Source organism: Bacillus rossius, chromosome 1 (assembly GCF_032445375.1).
Source record: "Bacillus rossius redtenbacheri isolate Brsri chromosome 1, Brsri_v3, whole genome shotgun sequence".
In the NCBI taxonomy this organism is placed as follows: Eukaryota; Metazoa; Arthropoda; class Insecta; order Phasmatodea; family Bacillidae; genus Bacillus; species Bacillus rossius.
Genome location: NC_086330.1, coordinates 239,715,233 through 239,733,358, shown reverse-complemented (window position 1 = coordinate 239,733,358; position 18,126 = coordinate 239,715,233).

The window sequence follows — 18,126 nt, the reverse complement described above, 5'->3', positions numbered from 1 at the left end:
CTTGAAGAGGAGCTTCCCTTACTGTTGCTTTGAGAAATGAAATCCCAAAAGAAGCTAGCCACGGGAATCACTGAATGATGGTATTCTGTACACGAGTGATGTGAAAATTAGCTATTAAAACTTTGTATTGGGCCAATAGTCAGTGTTCAGTTCAAAGTATGGTTTTATTTTTAAAGTAAAATACTTATTTAAACTATATTTCGCGTTTGTACTTTTAGAATGTCCAACATTCTAAAGGGTAAGAAATGTGCCTACACAGGTTGTTAGAATGCGAGGAACCATCACGGGGCATATCAATGTACCGTTTTCCAGTGAAAGACAAAGACCGGTAAGTTTGAATTATACTTTCGTTTCACTTTATCAGTTTGATTCTAAAAGTAATTTTTTATACATAGTAAATTAATAAATAATTTAAAATTTAAAATTTTTGTATATATGCCGAGTGAAAAAATGTGAGTATGCGATATATGTCCTACATGTTTTAATGAGTTTTAATTTCCCTGAAAAATAATTTAGGACTTAGTTTTGACTACAACTTACCACACTAAATAATTTTCAGTGGAAAATATAATAAAAACTAAAGTTTTACCTTATTATTCCCCACATCGTCGGTTTTACAACATATGCATTTGTTTAACCAAGTGTTTAAACATTAATTTAGGAATATACTACTTAAATTGCTTAATAAATCAAACAAATATTAAATTATTTGTGATTATGTATGGTATATTTACATGAATTTTTTTAAATTTCTTTACAATATTTTAATGTCAGTAGATTAATGGCACTGTCAAAGAAGACTGAGATAAAGTGCTTTTATTTTCCAGAGTACATACTTTGTAAGAGAATTTATCAGCATAAAAATAAAAATATAGTGGAAAAATCTAGTCCACACAAACAAACCATTATATAGAAATTGGTTGTTAAAATGTAGTTAAATCTTTTTAAAATGCATTAAATACTGCCTTTACTACCAAAGTCATAAGCAACTTTTCTTTAAATTAAAACATTTTATTGCATATCCAAAAAAATTATTATATAATACATTAGTAGTATGTTTTGGCCGGTCCTGCGCCTGGAGTCGGAGTGTGGTTGTGGTGGGGCCAATGACCGACCGACCTCTGACATCACGACGGCCATCTTGGATGAGCGTAATGGGACACAGCATAATGGGGCAAGTAGTACCGTGTCCACCCCGGTGGCCATTTTGGATCCGCCATCTTGAATCCGCCATTTTGGATGACATCATTTTGTTTTCTCGAACTTTCTGGAGTTTTGTTGTCCGCCATTTTTAATTATGATGTCACCGTTGCAATTTCCGTTACGCCGCCATCTTTAACTTTTTATTTGTTATCCGATTTTAATGAAAAAAAATTAAATAATATATTTAATAAAAAATATTTTAAAAAAACCTACATTTACGACACGGAGCTCGGAGTCCTCGGTTCGAACCCGGTGAGGGCAAAAAATATAAAAATGGCGACCGATACTTCCCCCATGGTGAGTGCTGGCAGACTGACCCCCACAAATTATGTCATAGCATATTTATCGCCAGTTAGCATGATGTCATGTCTGCCATCTTGTCCTCGTCTGCTGGAAGCCATCATCATTGTAACGTCTGCTAGAGTGCGCTGACTCCATGTTAGTTTAATTCGTAACCGCTATTGTGCAGTAATCATTTATTATTATTGCTGTGACACCCACCATCTTGTCATTTGGCCGCTATCTTGGAATTGTGTAATTATTTAACTAGAAATTCGGGAAAAGTTCCAAAATTCATTAAATAAATCACTCATTAATTTACATATTGATTCGATCGATTCCTGTCCTCGGTTCGATACACGATCGATGCAATAATGTTTAATTTTATGTAAAAAAATAATAATTTCATTAAACCATGTTCAACATTCTAAAAGAGACTTTAAATCCTCTACTACCATCATCCTATCAGACATCAAGACCACCATCTTGAAAATCCGTAAATTTAATGCTAGAGATTCGGGGAAAAGTTCAAAATTCATTAAATAAATTTGTAATCTATATAATGATTGATTAGATCGACTAAGGTCCTTGTTTCGATCCCTGGCCGATAAAAACAAATTTAATATTTTAAAAAAGTAGGTACCACTAAAGTGGCAGGTTTGGGAAAATAAAAACACCGCAAGTTCTTTTAAAAAAACTTTTATTACATAAATACTACACTACTACAAGTACGAAAATATACACAGACAAATTACTAAAGTTTTGTGGATTTCTCGATTCAAACAGTCTTATTATTGTATAGACTAAGTCCTTTACATGACTTTAAATGTCTATTCAGTTTATCAGGTCGACATATTGATACACCACAAGTTTCACACAAAGACGAATTATCGACTTCATTAAAAGGACAGTGATATATTTCATGTTGTTTTGAACTTCGAATATTTGCTAATGTTTTGTTACAACATATACAGCTTGATTCCAATGAATCTACAGCCAGTCTATCACAATTCCTGAGGTGCCGTTTTAAACTTCCATAGAGTATAAATTTGCTTAAACATCTGTTGCACTGATATTTAATGCGTTCAGAGTTATTACTACAATTGTGTATTACATAATCCCGTAATTTCAAGTTTTTGATCTTCTCACAGTACGTACAGTTGGGTGATGGAACACCGTTGGATGCTCCTTCCTTCAGTTATGACACGGGCACTGTTGACAACCATTGTAACACTGCTGAAATGTTAACTTCTGAAGCCCTTGAGTTCTGCTCTGCGGAAGAAGTTGCACGCGTCGAAATACCCTGTTGTGCTGAGAGAGTAGGTGTAGCTGTAGGCGATGTTATCATCGAGCTCTGCACTGTTGATGGTAGACCTTCGATCCAGGTTGGTGTATTTAGTGGTAATGATGCCATTGAGTTCTCAAGAATAGCTAGATACTGGTCTATTATGTTATACATGTCTAACTATCCGATCCGTTCATCACTGCAGCCGGAGACGGACTGAAGTTCGTATCACCAGGGTCTCACTTATATATTCTCATTAGCTGGTGCAACGCATGAGTCAAAACAATAACCATGTTCATTATACTCGCACTTAACTTTCTCGGAGCAATTTTTATAATGACGATGTAAGCTATTGAGACGTGAAATTAATTTACCGCACTTGTCACATTGAAACTCTGTTCTTTTCAGTTAATTATTCAGGCAACTGCTTCTTTCATGTCTGCGCGCATTTGTAGGTTTAGTAAAATATGTGCCACAGTATTTGCACTGATGCGATGTACACTCTTCATTAATTGAAGTCTGGAATGCAGATGGTGAAACTTCAGCTGATGACGGAACAACATGTATCGTTGTCTCCTCTGCAGTCGCTATCGGGATCTCCACAGCTGTCGACACCGCAGCCATTGAGTTCTCCGCTATCGTGGTCTCCTCTGCAGCCAGTATCGGGTTCTCCGACTCAATCATCGTTGCTACCATCGAGGTCCCCGCTGCTGAAGGTAAACAGTCTATCCCAGTCGACATTGGAGCAGTAACTAAATCTCACGAAACTTACTGAAGAGAGCAAGTCCATACTGCACCGCGGCCAGAGGTGAACAGAGGGTCCAGTTGTCTGAACCTCGCTTATATACCCGCGGTCTACTGGTATACTACATGAGTCAAAATATTGTCTGTATTTAAAATGATTTTTTATTAGGTACCTAAAAATTGTAGAAATAAAAAACACACAAGTTCAAGTTTTACACATTTATTTATAAAAAAATTACACAAAAACACATTAGGTTAAATAATCAAGCATTTTCACAAGCAAAGTCTTTAATGCCGCACGCACTGCCTCGTCGACTTCGGTTCCAACTGGTTTGTAGGTCACGGGATCAGGAACACAGGTTTCCAGCTGGTCATCTTCTGCGACGTCGACAACTCCGGCAAGACATGGTCGATGACGTCTGAGACCACGTCTGCGCCTGGGCTTTGTCTCAGTGCTAGTTGGGACAGATTCACTGCCTGAACTTCGACGACGAGACACACGCCGTTTGGACGTCTGCGTAGAATCATCACAGGTCGCAACAGGTTGCAACACGCTCATGTTTGGTGTTGCATGTGCAGACGAGGCGACTACCTCAGCGATGCTAGCAGGAAGGGTTGTGTGTAGTCTCATGTGAAAGACAGCACAGTTTCCAGGTTCGCAACAATCTAACAGCTGCTGAGTCGGTTCGTAGGACACAGGAAAGTGCGCAAACCGCCAATGCTGAGTGCCTTCATCACAGGTTTCTGTATATGTACGTAGATATCCAGAATCCCAGTAGCTGTATTCGATACTGCTGAAGCTAGGTCTTACGCTCATGTACACGTTAGCAGGATGAAACGTAAACATCGTCTGGCAGGACGAACGTCAAGTGAAGGCACGTACGGATGTACGTCATTTATATATATGCAGGCTCCTACTGGACCCCCCTTTAGACCAAAAATTTGCGGAAGGCAGGATACAAAGAATTGACAGCGAAATATTGAGTTAGATATGTATTATTTGGTTCTTTATATGACCATAAAACAAATATAAGCAGAACATGCCAAACAATATATAAGTATACTAGCAAACCCGGCGAACTCCGTTTCGCCACCAGATGGCTTCGTTTTATGTAACATTTCGTTTGGTGATTAAAAGATGAAGAAAATTTTTTTTGTTTTATATTTGAAAAGGAAAAAAATTTATTTCATTTCACAACAGTAATGAATTCATTTCGATTACAAAAATGAAGTGTTATTTAGTTGAACTTCTCTAAGTAAATGAAAGTGAATCCAAAGTAAATACTGAATCGAAGCGTTATACGTGTCCACAAATTATCCGTTTCATTGAAGTGCTCTTTGGTAAACCACATTTTTTGTTTTTTTGGTCTGACGCTAACACAAACACAGCGGATGGTTTCCCAACTCGTGAACACGCAACGTATAACTGCCCATGTGAAAAACAATGATTTTCTAAATTTATTCCGCACACACTAAGCGATTGGCTTTGCGACTTGTTGTCATTGCGAACGCAAGGCGAACTGGAAATTGCAATCGTTTGAAGTCAAACGGAAGATCAGTCGGAATCATTGGTATTCGAGGAATACATACATTTTCACCTGCGTACTTTCCGTTAATAATGGTTGCCTCAATCAAATTCGGCATAAGTCTTTTTACCGAAAGTCGAGTACCGTTGCAAAGTCGCGGTGGATTCAAATTACGCAATATCATAATAACTGTACCAACTTTGATTAGCAAGTTATGTGGTGGAAATCCTGGTAACTCCAGAGAGTTCATAAACTCCGTTGGATAATTTACTACATCATCGGGATTTGTTATGGAATCAACGGATTTGTATGTCACCAAATCGCCAGAAATTTTTGATTGAATGGTGAAATTCAGTGCGTGTACATCATTATTCTTTGCGGCAAGAATTGCTCGTTGACTTAACCAAGCATAATTCTGATAATTCTTACTAATGTTTGGGAAAACATTTTCAATAAGAGCTAATTGAGATGTTAGGAAACGAATAACTTATTTTTTTTCTTTTTTTTCACAATTTCACAGTGAACACAATACCGGTTTGTCACATGAAATTAACTGAGCAGAGAACAATGAGTAGCTGTCAAACAATGTATCACGCACCGGCGCCATCTACTTAAAATGTTGGTTTGTCCTGAATTTTTCCTGAATTTTCTTTGCTATAAACCTCACGGAGCCCGAGACCTTTCCAACGACTGCAAAACCGTGGAAATCGGTTCGTGCGTTCTGGAGTTATAGCGTCAGGAAGGAAAACCCGACTTATTTTTATATAGTAGATTAAATTTAACAATTAACAACAGGGTACATCAGGCTTCGCCCCTCTTGACTAGAAGTACATAACACAATAAAATAACAAGTATACCTATACCACCCCGGTGCACCACGGGTGTCGCACATGAACTAGATGCTGTTCCTTTCCTGATTTGGTTAACATCAAAATCACCACAATAAATATAAAATACAATATTACTTAAAAAACAATATCACTTAAAACTGCAAGCCTAAATATATACATAGAAATATAAAATATTACCACCTTTCACAAAATAAATTAGGTGCTCGGTTCAGTTAATCTACTCATTCAATGTTTTTGGCAAATTAATTACTTGTTGCCTCAAACTCTTCCAGTCCAATTCGAAAGTTCATGATCAGGCAGTAAAGAAAAAAAATATATATACGATAAATGATTATAATAGTTCACAGTCAATTTTCTGCCTCACAAAATACCCTATCGAGCACCTACTACACACCTTTCGAAATTAACTTGATAAATAGCTACATAGAAATTTATAATGTTATAAAAATTGCAAAAAAAAATACAATAAAATCTCATTAAAAAAAAATATCCAGTGCGCATAACTCGCATGAAGGGTACAAAATATTAACAATTTCCCTCATAAATAGGTAACGACTCAATTCCAGACTTGACGTAGTTACTTGCTGCTGTGTCTAATCAAAAAAAAATTGCTTCAAAAAATTACAGTTATATCTAAACGTTATCTCGAAGGTGAAAAATACCGGCGTAGCGTAGCCCACAAGGTCTACCCAGTGAAGGTCCACAGAAGGTCCGTCTGACGTAATCTAGACGAAGACTAAATTTCAAAACTTAGGGCAGATTTCACCATCGCCGGTTAAGGAGTTTAAACATTGGTTAAGAACACTTAAACATCGTTTAGTTGTGAATTATATTTCACCAAAAGTTAAACAGTGTTTAAGTTCGTTAACAGTTGTTTAATATTAACCGCACAAATTCGGGCGGTTAAGTCTTAAACAGTTGTTTTAAAGAGGAGTTGTGTCTCGTAATGGCCGCGCGAATGTACGATTTAATTTTTGAAGAGGATGATGATAATGTGCGAAGAAGGCCTAGATGGGTTCAAGAAAGATCAAACTATCTGGACGATTATGATGATGTTGACTTTGTCAAGCATTATTTTAATTAAAGGTTTTTTAAAGTGTTGTTTTACAAGTATAGGTTGACGTCCCTCGGCTTCAGGTCCCCGTTTTCCCGTTGAAATAAATGTCCTGTTATGCCCGTACTGCCCTCGTCGGAGAGGTGTGGGTCCAGGCCAACGTGGCCGGGACCGGGAAAGGCGGGACCTGGAGGGAGAGTGAAGTGATTGCGAGGAATGTTGGTGGGTTGTCGCAAGCAGAACACGGCATTAACGAATTTCACGAGCCGTCTTTTATTAACGCTTATAAAGTCCTGCCGCAGCCTGGCGGAACCGTCGCGGAACAAGTGCCCTACCACGGCGACACGGACTCCCTGATGACGGGGCGGTTCTCAAATACGTTTCGGCGCGAATCGTAAAGTTTATTAATGCTAGGCTGACCCAGTGAGAAAGGGCCCGAAGACGGAACGCTGTACATACGCGGCCCGTTACGTAATGTTCCGTGGACGGCTAAAAGTTCAGAGACTCGTAGCACCACGTTCGCGTTGTAGAAACTGCCCGCTAGACACGTCTCCCGATGACTCGTAAGTTAACAATGCTAAGCTGATTCGCGGTGGCAGCTCAGCTGCCGTGACCGACTGCGGACTGCGCGAACGTTCAATCCCGAGCGCAACGTGCGCGGCTCGCGGAGCAACGAACACGTCTGTCTCCGCTCGAGACCAGGACGCGACTGCCTCTCCCCGCTCGCCCGCGGGCCGGCGCCCGCGGGTGGCGGGGAGGGAGGGGAAAATCGGCCGGCGTGGGAGAGAGCTCCGTCCCGCGGCGCGCCAGGCTGCAATTACATACTACGGCGAAACACTTCAGAAAAAGTTATTGAATTATTTACAAAGACATACACGAGACATTAATTACACAGCGAACTTGCACAATGAATAATAAATAAAATAAGTTAATTACACACATTCAAATCCCTTAATCGTTTACAAATATATACACACTGAAATAAAAGATAAAGTCACATAGAAAAAACACTCGTTGGCATGCTAGGGCGCACGCGGGTGCGTCCCTGGCCGTCGCACACACTGGGGTTCACTGGGGGGGAAAACAGGCCCCCTCAGGCCCGCGTCGGTGGCCAGGTACGGCCTCTGTATCTGGGAGGGTACGACGACTGTCGTCATATGCCCCCCCTCTCCCGAGGCCGTCCTGGCCCCCGACGCCGACCTAGACCGGCAGCCGCGTCCGCGTCCGGCCACTTGTCTGGTCGTCGGAGCTCGTCACGTCATTCCGTCCGGGTCGGGCAAACTGGGGCAGGAGCTGCATCACGCTGCAGCGTAACCCCCCGTCGGTCGTTTGTCTTACGTCGCGGGGTTTGCGCTGACTCCCCCACTCGTAGTCCCGGAGGTAGTGGGGGGCCGTCTTCTCACGCGTGGACCGGCGCAACGCCGGTCCCCTCCCCGCGTGAGCGGTCATCCTCGGCTCCCCGGAAGGCAAGTCCAGGACCACCTGCTGGGCCCTGTCGACATCGCCCTCCCCACTGAGGAGCCGGACCGTTACCCCGTCTGTCACGTCCTTGCTCACGTCCGTCCCCGTCACCCGCCGTTCCCAGGAGTGGACGTACCTCCGTCCACGTCTCTGGGTAGGCTCCGGCAACGTCACCACTGGTTCACTCAGGTCGACCAGGTCGCCCTGAGCAGTGTTGTCATGTGTTACGTCCTCGATGAGCGGTCCATCAGTGTCGTTGGCGTAGGCGCTGACGTCATCAGGCGGGAGCACCCGGTCCACAAAGCGCTCCAGCTCTGCCATGCTTGCGCCACGCGGACCCCTTCCGCCCCTTCTGACGGGCGTCCGTTCCCGGCCCCCTCTTGCCAGTTGCCAACCACCGTTCCCCTTTTGCTGTCCCCCCGTAGGAGGCTGAGTCGGTGTCGTCGTGGGGGCCCGTCCATGTGTCGTGCCCCAGGTGTCGTCGTCCCTGTCAACATTCCTGCCAACCCCCCGCAGTGACTTGGGGTGGGCGTGTCCTCGTCGACGTCCCTGATCCGGCTCCGGTGGCGTCACCACGGGGTCACCGAGGTCGACCAGGACTCCTACTGCGACGTTGTCATCGGTCCTGTCCCGTGTGTCGTCGTCCCTGTCAACGTTCCTGCCCACCCCCCGCAGTGACCTGGGGTGGGCGTGTCCTCGTCGACGTCCCTGATCCGGCTCCGGTGGCGTCACCACGGGGTCACCGAGGTCGACCAGGACTCCTACTGCGACGTTGTCATCGGTCCTGTCCCGTGTGTCGTCGTCCCTGTCAACGTTCCTGCCCACCCCCCGCAGTGACCTGGGGTGGGCGTGTCCCCGTCGACGTCCCTGATCCGGCTCCGGTGGCGTCACCACGGGGTCACCGAGGTCGACCAGGACCCCTACTGCGACGTTGTCATCGGTCCTGTCCCGTGTGTCGTCGTCCCTGTCAACGTTCCTGCCCACCCCCCGCAGTGACCTGGGGTGGGCGTGTCCCCGTCGACGTCCCTGATCCGGCTCCGGTGGCGTCACCACGGGGTCATCGAGGTCGACCAGGACTCCTACTGCGACGTTGTCATCGGTCCCGTCCCGTGTGTCGTCGTCCCTGTCAACGTTCCTGCCAACCCCCCGCAGTGACCTGGGGTGGGCGTGTCCCCGTCGACGTCCCAGGTCCGGCTCCGGCGGTACCACCACAGGGGCGCCGAGGTCGGCCAGTACACCTTCGGTGACGTCATCCTCGGCCTCGTCACCGTCCACTGGTCCGCTGTCGTCGTGGTCGTACTCGTCGTGCGGGTCGCCTATCAGTCGAATGTCGTCCCTGTGCACCTTAGTTGTCCGTCCGTCGGCGCGACGCACGAGGTACGAGGTGGTGCCCAGTCTGTCTACGATCTCCTGTGGCCCCGCCCACTTAGGAGCCAGACTGGCGCAAAAGCCCCGCTCGCCAGCCGACAGGTGATGACACTTATCAAACACCTGCTGGCCAGGCTCTAGTCGTGCTGGGGGCTGGTGCGTCTGCGGCGTACGTCTAGTCAGGTAGTCAGCTTGGCGACGTCGGGCGTCTTCGCGCAGATCGTCCGTGGTCATGTTGTGCAAGTCGGGGGTTGCGCGCGCTTCCCCGGGCAGGGCGAGGTTCCGGCCCTGCACCAGTTCAGCGGGGGAATGGCCCGTGACCGCGTTCGTCCGACGGCGCAGGCAAAACAGCAGCGTCGGCAGGTGCAGGTCCCACTTGGTGTGGTCCTCGTCCAACCGGATGCGCAGCTGAGTTTTAATGTCCTGATTCCGCCTTTCGGTCGGATTCGCGCGCGGATGGTAGGTGGGCGTCGTGTGATGCTCCACCCCCCAACCCGCGCAGGACACTCGCCAGCTTCTCCCCGTGAACTGCACCCCGTTGTCCGTCAGCAGGACCGCGGGGTACCCGTATCGCGGGAAGAACTCGCGCTCGAGCAGGGCAATCACGGTGCCGGCCTTCACGTTTGGTACTGCGAACGCCTCCGCCCAGCGGGTGAAGACATCCGTGACCACAACAATGAATCGCCGACCACGGGACGTGCGAGGATACGGCCCCATAATATCCACCGCCACAGTGTGGAAGGGATTCCGGGGCCGTCGTGGGACCTGCTGCTCCTTGCCGTCGGGTCGCCTGGACTTCCGCTCCTGGCAACGCAGGCAGGCCCGCACGTAGCGTCTTACTTCTGCCGCGTCGCCAGGCCAGCGGAACGTCCGTCTGACCTCACGCAGCGTCTGCTCCGCGCCCGGGTGTCCCGCCAGGGGGTGGTCATGCAGGTAGCTCAGGACCCAGCGCCTGGCCTCGGGCGGCACGTGGGTCCGCCACCCGCTCGACCTGTGAGCCCCCCTGGTCTGGAGCACCCCGTTCAGGCTCCGGCAGCCCGGTATCACCCCCTCCCCACACTCTGTCAGTCGGGTCCGGGTGTCGGGGTCCCGGAGTTGCGCCGCGTGGACCCACGCCAGCAGGTCAGTCATAGTCTCGGGTCGCGCGTCAGGTGCAGGAGCAGTGGGGCTTGTCAGCGCGTACAACGCGCACGGTCGCGGCACCGAGTCCTCTACCCCGCGCTCACGCTCAGGGAGGAGCACTTCCTCCCAGCCCTGGTCGTCGTGGAACTCATTCTCAGGGTCCGGATTCCGGGACAACTCGTCGGCCAACTGATTTTCACGTCCAGGAATGTGCTCGACCGTGAACGAGAATTCCTGGATCAGCATGGCCCACCGAGTGAACTTAGACTTCCGGCCCTGAGCGGAGTCCAACCAGCGGAGGCATTGGCTGTCGGTTCTCAGCGTGAATGAGCGGCCCTCGACGTGGTGACGGTACCTCTGTAGGGCCCAGACCACCGCAAGGCACTCTTGCTCATTCACGTGATACTTCCGCTCAGCCTGCCCAAACTTGGCGCTGGCGTACTCGATCACGCGCCTCTCGCCCCGGTCATCCATCTGGTACAACACCGCCCCCATCCCCTCCTGACTCGCATCCGTCTGGATGAAGATGGGGCGGCTGGGCACCAGGCGTGAGAGCGTGTGACAGTTCCTGAACCGGCGCTTCACCTGTCGCAAGGCCTCGTCCGCGGCGGGGGTCCACCGGAACTTAGTCTTCGGCGACAGTAGGTCCGTCATCGGGGCCGTCACCGTGGCGAAGTCGGGGACGAAGGACCGCAGCCAGTTGAGCAGCCCCAGCAGCTTCTGGAGCTGCTTCCTGGTCTTCGGTGCCCCCTTTCCCTCTATTAGCTCCAACTGCTCAGGTCGGGGGCGGCACCCCTCCGCCGTCACTATGTGTCCTAGGAACTCTATTTCCGTGGCCCCAATGTGGCATTTCTTTGGGGCGCACGTCAGTCCGTGTCTGGCCATACGTTCTAGCACCAATGCCAGATGGTGCGCGTGTTCCTCCCACGTCCTGGACCAGATGATAACGTCGTCCAGATAGGCACTGGCGAACTCACCAATGTACCCATCCAGAACACGTACCATCAGGGCCTGGAACGTGGCAGGGGCGTCCATGAGACCAAACGGCATGGCGCAGAACTGGTAACGTCGACCGTCTGGTGCCGTAAATGCCGTCTTAGGGCGGTCCTCCAGACATACCGGCACCTGCCAGTAGCCTGATTTTAAGTCTAGTGTCGTGAAAATAGTGGCGTCCCCCAGTCCTGCCAGTGCGTCTGTGATATTGATCTGCGGGGGCGGGGCGGGAATGGTCAGTTTGTTTATCGCCTTGAAGTTTACGCAAAAGCGTAGACTTCCGTCTTTCTTGGTGGCCAGCACCACCCGTGAGTTATACGGGGAGGTGCTGGGTTCCACTACCCCGTCACGTAACATCTCGTCAATTTGAGTCTGTATGGCCTCCCGTTCCCGGATGCCAAATCCGTATACCTTCTCAAAGGGAGGGCGGTGCGGTACCATCGGTATCCGGTGCTCCGTCACGTTTGTCCGTCGTAGCCGGTCCGCGGCCGCAAATACCTGTGCCTGAGAGGTGAGGACATGGTTGATGACATCGACGTACTCCTCTGGAACACCGTGCTGAAGGTCTTCTAGGCGAATGACTGACTGAGGGGGACTGGGGGGAACCTGGTGCACGCCGTACACCGTCCAGCGCCCCTGGGTGCCGAAGTGCATCCGGCCAGCTCGTACTTCCACGGTGGCGTCGACCTCGTGCAGCCATGGGACCCCCAGAATCAGCCCCTCGCGGAGCTCGGGGACCACCCAGGCCTCGACGTGGCTAACGTGACCAACGATGCTCATTGTTACCTGAGTGATGCCCCCTGCTGCAACGACGGCATCCCTGGTGGCCAGCTGCACCAGCTCCCTCCGCGGTGTCACTGCCTCCGCTCCCACCAGGTGGGCCGCGATGTAGGTTCGGCTGGCGGCGGTGTCCACCAGGGCCAGCATCTCCCGCCCGTTAGCGCGGACAGGAATTCGCAGCAGCTCCGGCTCCTCGGGGCCGACCTGCCCCAGCTGTGCAGTTGTCTGTCCCCCACCGCCCCCGGCCACCTGGCCGTCCGGGCGTGGGGAACTCGCGGCGAGGTCCGCGGCTCGCTCCGGCGCCGACGTGTTGACGTTCCGGTGGTCCACCTCGTCGACGACAGGTCGACGAGGTGGCTGGTCCGGCCCTGGTATAACCGGCCTCAGGGCCGCGGCGGTGGCGCCGGCAGTCAGCTGTCCCTGCACGGAGATGGCCGGCGGGATGCCTGCGCTGATGCTCTGGTTGTCCGCCCCGTCGACGGCGTATCGACGAGGCGGCTGGTCCGGCCCTGGTATACCCGGCCTCAGGGCCGCGGTGGTGGCGCCGGCAGTCAGCTGTCCCTGCCCGGAGATGGTCGGCGGGATGCCTGCGCTGATGCTCTGATTGTCCACCCCGTCGACGGCGTGTCGACGAGGCGGCTGGTCCGGCCCTGGTACACCCGGCCTCAGGGCCGCGGTGGTGGCGCCGGCAGTCAGCTGTCCCTGCCCGGAGATGGCCGGCGGGATGCCTGCGCTGATGCTCTGATTGTCCACCCCGTCGACGGCGTGTCGACGAGGCGGCTGGTCCGGCCCTGGTATAACCGGCCTCGGGGCCGCGGTGGTGGCGCCGGCAGTCAGCTGTCCCTGCACGGAGATGGCCGGCGGGATGCCTGCGCTGACGCTCTGGTTGTCCACCCCGTCGACGGCGTGTCGACGAGGCGGCTGGTCCGGCCCTGGTATACCCGGCCTCAGGGCCGCGGTGGTGGCGCCGGCAGTCAGCTGTCCCCGCAGTTGCCTCGGCATGGGGACAGCTGATGAGGAGTAGTCCCGTTGTCCCCTGCTTCCCGGCGGCATACAGGACGTTAGTGCGGTAGGCGCCGGTGGTGGTCGACGTGTTCTGTCAGTTACTGGGACTGCCGGTGGCTGGCGGGCCGGGGAGCGGCACCCAGTTGTCCCTCCGCCCCCGGTCCTGCGTTTCCCGCCTGCGACGTGTTGCCTTCGCGCGCCTCCTCCCACGCAGCTCTGGTGGGGCAGAGGCGATGCCAATGGTACGCGTCCGGGCAAAAACGGCATCGCGGCGGACGTTCGTCCCTCTCTCTCGTATCTGTCCGCTCGTGACGTCCTCCTCCTGTCGCAGCTGGTTCCGGGCGTTCCCTGGTGCCACTGCGGTCTGTTGTCCTGCGCGGTCCCGCGCCGCCGGCGTAGCTCACCACCGTCAAGTCACTGTCCGTGACCTCTGTGACGGTGACCCCTCGCGGCCCCAAGCGAGCACGGGGAGCTCTCGCGCCCCTGAGTGCCGTCCTCCACTGCGACATGTCACGTTCGATCACGCGGGCGAGGGCCACGAACTCCTCCGTGTCACGACCAGCAGCCGTCCTCATGAAGGGGCGAAACTCTGGCAGCAATTGTTCGACAATGGTTGGCAACGCCGCACTCACGTCCCCACTTGTCCCCAATCGGCGGAACATGCGTAACTTCTCGTAAATGAACTGCTCTGCACTCTCGTCCTCCTCCTGGTTTCGGCAATAAAATGTCCGCAAACACATTGCCCGCGCCTGATCGTTATCAAACCTAGTTTTGACTTGGCGTACAAAATGTCCCCACTCGGTATCAAAACTCTCGGCCATTGACCACCAGTTCCTTGCCTCGCCGCGGAGCTGTCCCGCCACTCGCGGCGTCCACTCCGCCCGTCGCACTTCGTACAGTTTTAGGAGGTGTTCACACTCCCGCAAAAACTCCCGCGGGTCCTCGTTGTCTCTCCCCGCAAACTCTGGCAACTCAAACTGCGTGCTCACGTACCGCACTACCGGCCCATCTGCGTCCGCGTGCCTGTCCCCCTGTTCCCGTTTACTGTCCTCAACTGTGCTGTCCGTGCTGTTTGCGCCCTCGGCCGCGCCGCCGGACCCGCAAACCTCGTTTTTTACGTCCATTTTCGCGGAGTCTCCCTCCTCACACAAGTCCGTTTCGAAACTGATTAGATCGTATCTTTCTTGTCCCGCCTGTTTCCACGCCATCCTGTCCTCCTGTGCTACTGATCCGCGGACCGTGAACACAATCTCCCCCAGTAATACAATACGATCCTCCCCAGCGCGTTATCTTCAGTCCGGGATACCGCTGCACCGCCGTCTTGTATTTCTGTCCCCCACTACGCGCTATCTCTCGCCGAAACGTCTCGTGTTCGCGCCGTTCCCGCGCTGCGTTATCTCCCGCCGGCGCGCCGGCGCGACGTCTCGAATTCGAGCCGCTCCCACGCCGCGCAGCCGCACCTGCTTCCGTTCTGTCCTGCACCTGCGCGCTTGCGTGCGCTTGCGTGCGCTTGCGTATGCTTACGGCCACACTAGTTGGGCGCCAAATGACGTCCCTCGGCTTCAGGTCCCCGTTTTCCCGTTGAAATAAATGTCCTGTTATGCCCGTACTGCCCTCGTCGGAGAGGTGTGGGTCCAGGCCAACGTGGCCGGGACCGGGAAAGGCGGGACCTGGAGGGAGAGTGAAGTGATTGCGAGGAATGTTGGTGGGTTGTCGCAAGCAGAACACGGCATTAACGAATTTCACGAGCCGTCTTTTATTAACGCTTATAAAGTCCTGCCGCAGCCTGGCGGAACCGTCGCGGAACAAGTGCCCTACCACGGCGACACGGACTCCCTGATGACGGGGCGGTTCTCAAATACGTTTCGGCGCGAATCGTAAAGTTTATTAATGCTAGGCTGACCCAGTGAGAAAGGGCCCGAAGACGGAACGCTGTACATACGCGGCCCGTTACGTAATGTTCCGTGGACGGCGAAAAGTTCAGAGACTCGTAGCACCACGTTCGCGTTGTAGAAACTGCCCGCTAGACACGTCTCCCGATGACTCGTAAGTTAACAATGCTAAGCTGATTCGCGGTGGCAGCTCAGCTGCCGTGACCGACTGCGGACTGCGCGAACGTTCAATCCCGAGCGCAACGTGCGCGGCTCGCGGAGCAACGAACACGTCTGTCTCCGCTCGAGACCAGGACGCGACTGCCTCTCCCCGCTCGCCCGCGGGCCGGCGCCCGCGGGTGGCGGGGAGGGAGGGGAAAATCGGCCGGCGTGGGAGAGAGCTCCGTCCCGCGGCGCGCCAGGCTGCAATTACATACTACGGCGAAACACTTCAGAAAAAGTTATTGAATTATTTACAAAGACATACACGAGACATTAATTACACAGCGAACTTGCACAATGAATAATAAATAAAATAAGTTAATTACACACATTCAAATCCCTTAATCGTTTACAAATATATACACACTGAAATAAAAGATAAAGTCACATAGAAAAAACACTCGTTGGCATGCTAGGGCGCACGCGGGTGCGTCCCTGGCCGTCGCACACACTGGGGTTCACTGGGGGGGAAAACAGGCCCCCTCAGGCCCGCGTCGGTGGCCAGGTACGGCCTCTGTATCTGGGAGGGTACGACGACTGTCGTCAAGGTATATATATATACATATTAATTTGAAAGCAGTATCAAGTTTATATCTTAAATAACTTCTAATTGAGTAGTATTTCTTCACTTTCTAGGTTATATTTTCGGCAAAAAAATATAACAATAATTTTTACTACATACCCAAATACCTTGCTACATACCTGTTTTAAATATCTCCAACTTTTCCTTTGCAGCTACCTTTCTCGTTTGTCTTTTTAAATTCTCGTAGCACGCCTTCAAAGCATCACTACAGCGATTGGTGGAAGGGCTTGAAGCATTGAATATCTTCGTCACAATTTCCCAAGATTTATTTTTTTCTTTATTTGTAACGGCATCCGTTTTTTTATTTTCTATTGTACTCGCGTGTTCTTGAACCAATTCAACTAGCAGTTCCTTTTCATACGAAGTAAAATTAACAGAACGTTTGCGTCTCTCACCCATGTTTCAAAACAAATATTAAATTTCAATAGCGCACTTTATTTTACATCACACCAAGCTGCAACACATACGTAACAATATAGCATCGCCACCGCCTTCTTTATATGAATCTTCTAGGCGAATAAAACTTAAAACAAGGTGTAACTAATCAATGGTAAGAAATGCGTGGTGAAATGAAAAAGCTTAACGGTTGTTTAAGAACGGAGTGTTAACTTTAAACAACCGTTAGTTAACACATTGTTTAACGACCGCATGGTGAAATTGGCCCTTACAGTTTGTTTGTTGCCATCTGCGGGTAACCGAAGGTTCACAGATATTTCTCGACATGCCCGAACAGCTCCGAAGTTAGCCTCTCGCTCGTGTTACTTCGGTAACACGGAAAGCGCGGGCTTTCAATGACAGAGCGGGCTTTAGATTTATAACAATGACGATGTTTTTAGAGGTGGTGAAACAAAAATTACAAAACTGCTCTGTAAGTGGAAACAATCAGACGATTTCTGGATATATAGATACAGAAGCAAGCTACAGTAACTTTTGCGATTTTCTGAAAACTGAAGGTTATTCATATTCTGTTAGAGACAGTGCTGTGCATGTCTCAACAGGTAATAAATACTCCTGTGTAACTTTAGTGATTTTAGTTTTATATATAATAAACTTTGTATAGGTGATATCAGCTGGAGAGAAAAAAGGTTGTTAATTTTTTTCTTAGATTTGTATATGTACTTTTTTATTTTGATAAAAATTAGGAACAAAAAACCAAAAGTTTTTCTTTGATTTTTATTATTACCGGTACTGCTTATTTATTACGATAAAAGTAAAGAATGAAAAAAATATTATTTACTTAAAACAAGAGTAGTGCAATCTACTGAAATTAATCTTCTATAGAAAACAAAGCAGGGCAACATTAAAATGTTAAATTTGCATTCAGGTGGAGCTCGGTATGATTGCTAGACCCTTATAATTAGCAGACACTATTTTTCCCTAAGTTCCCAAAACCTGTACGAGTGATTAAATAACAATAGAGCAGTGATTGAATGAATCGATGATTGATGGAAGTACCCTGAGAAACCAACCTACCACCACAATGTCTGTTACATTCCACACTTTCTAAATATCCATTTCTAATCCCGCTGAGAATGAACCCAGATATATTTGCTGGGAAGGCAAGTGAAATGACCACTTAACGACAAGAGGCGTAACACATGTGTGGAATGACCACATTTCTGAAGAAACTACAAACCAATTACCCTTTTTTTGGCCATAATTAAATTACCTTTAAAGTTCATGAGCAGGTAACGACTATTGAGTATGGAAGAGCCAGAATTCTTGAAATTGACTTTTTTTGCCTTTTCACTTATTCCAATAATTACTGTTAGGGCATCC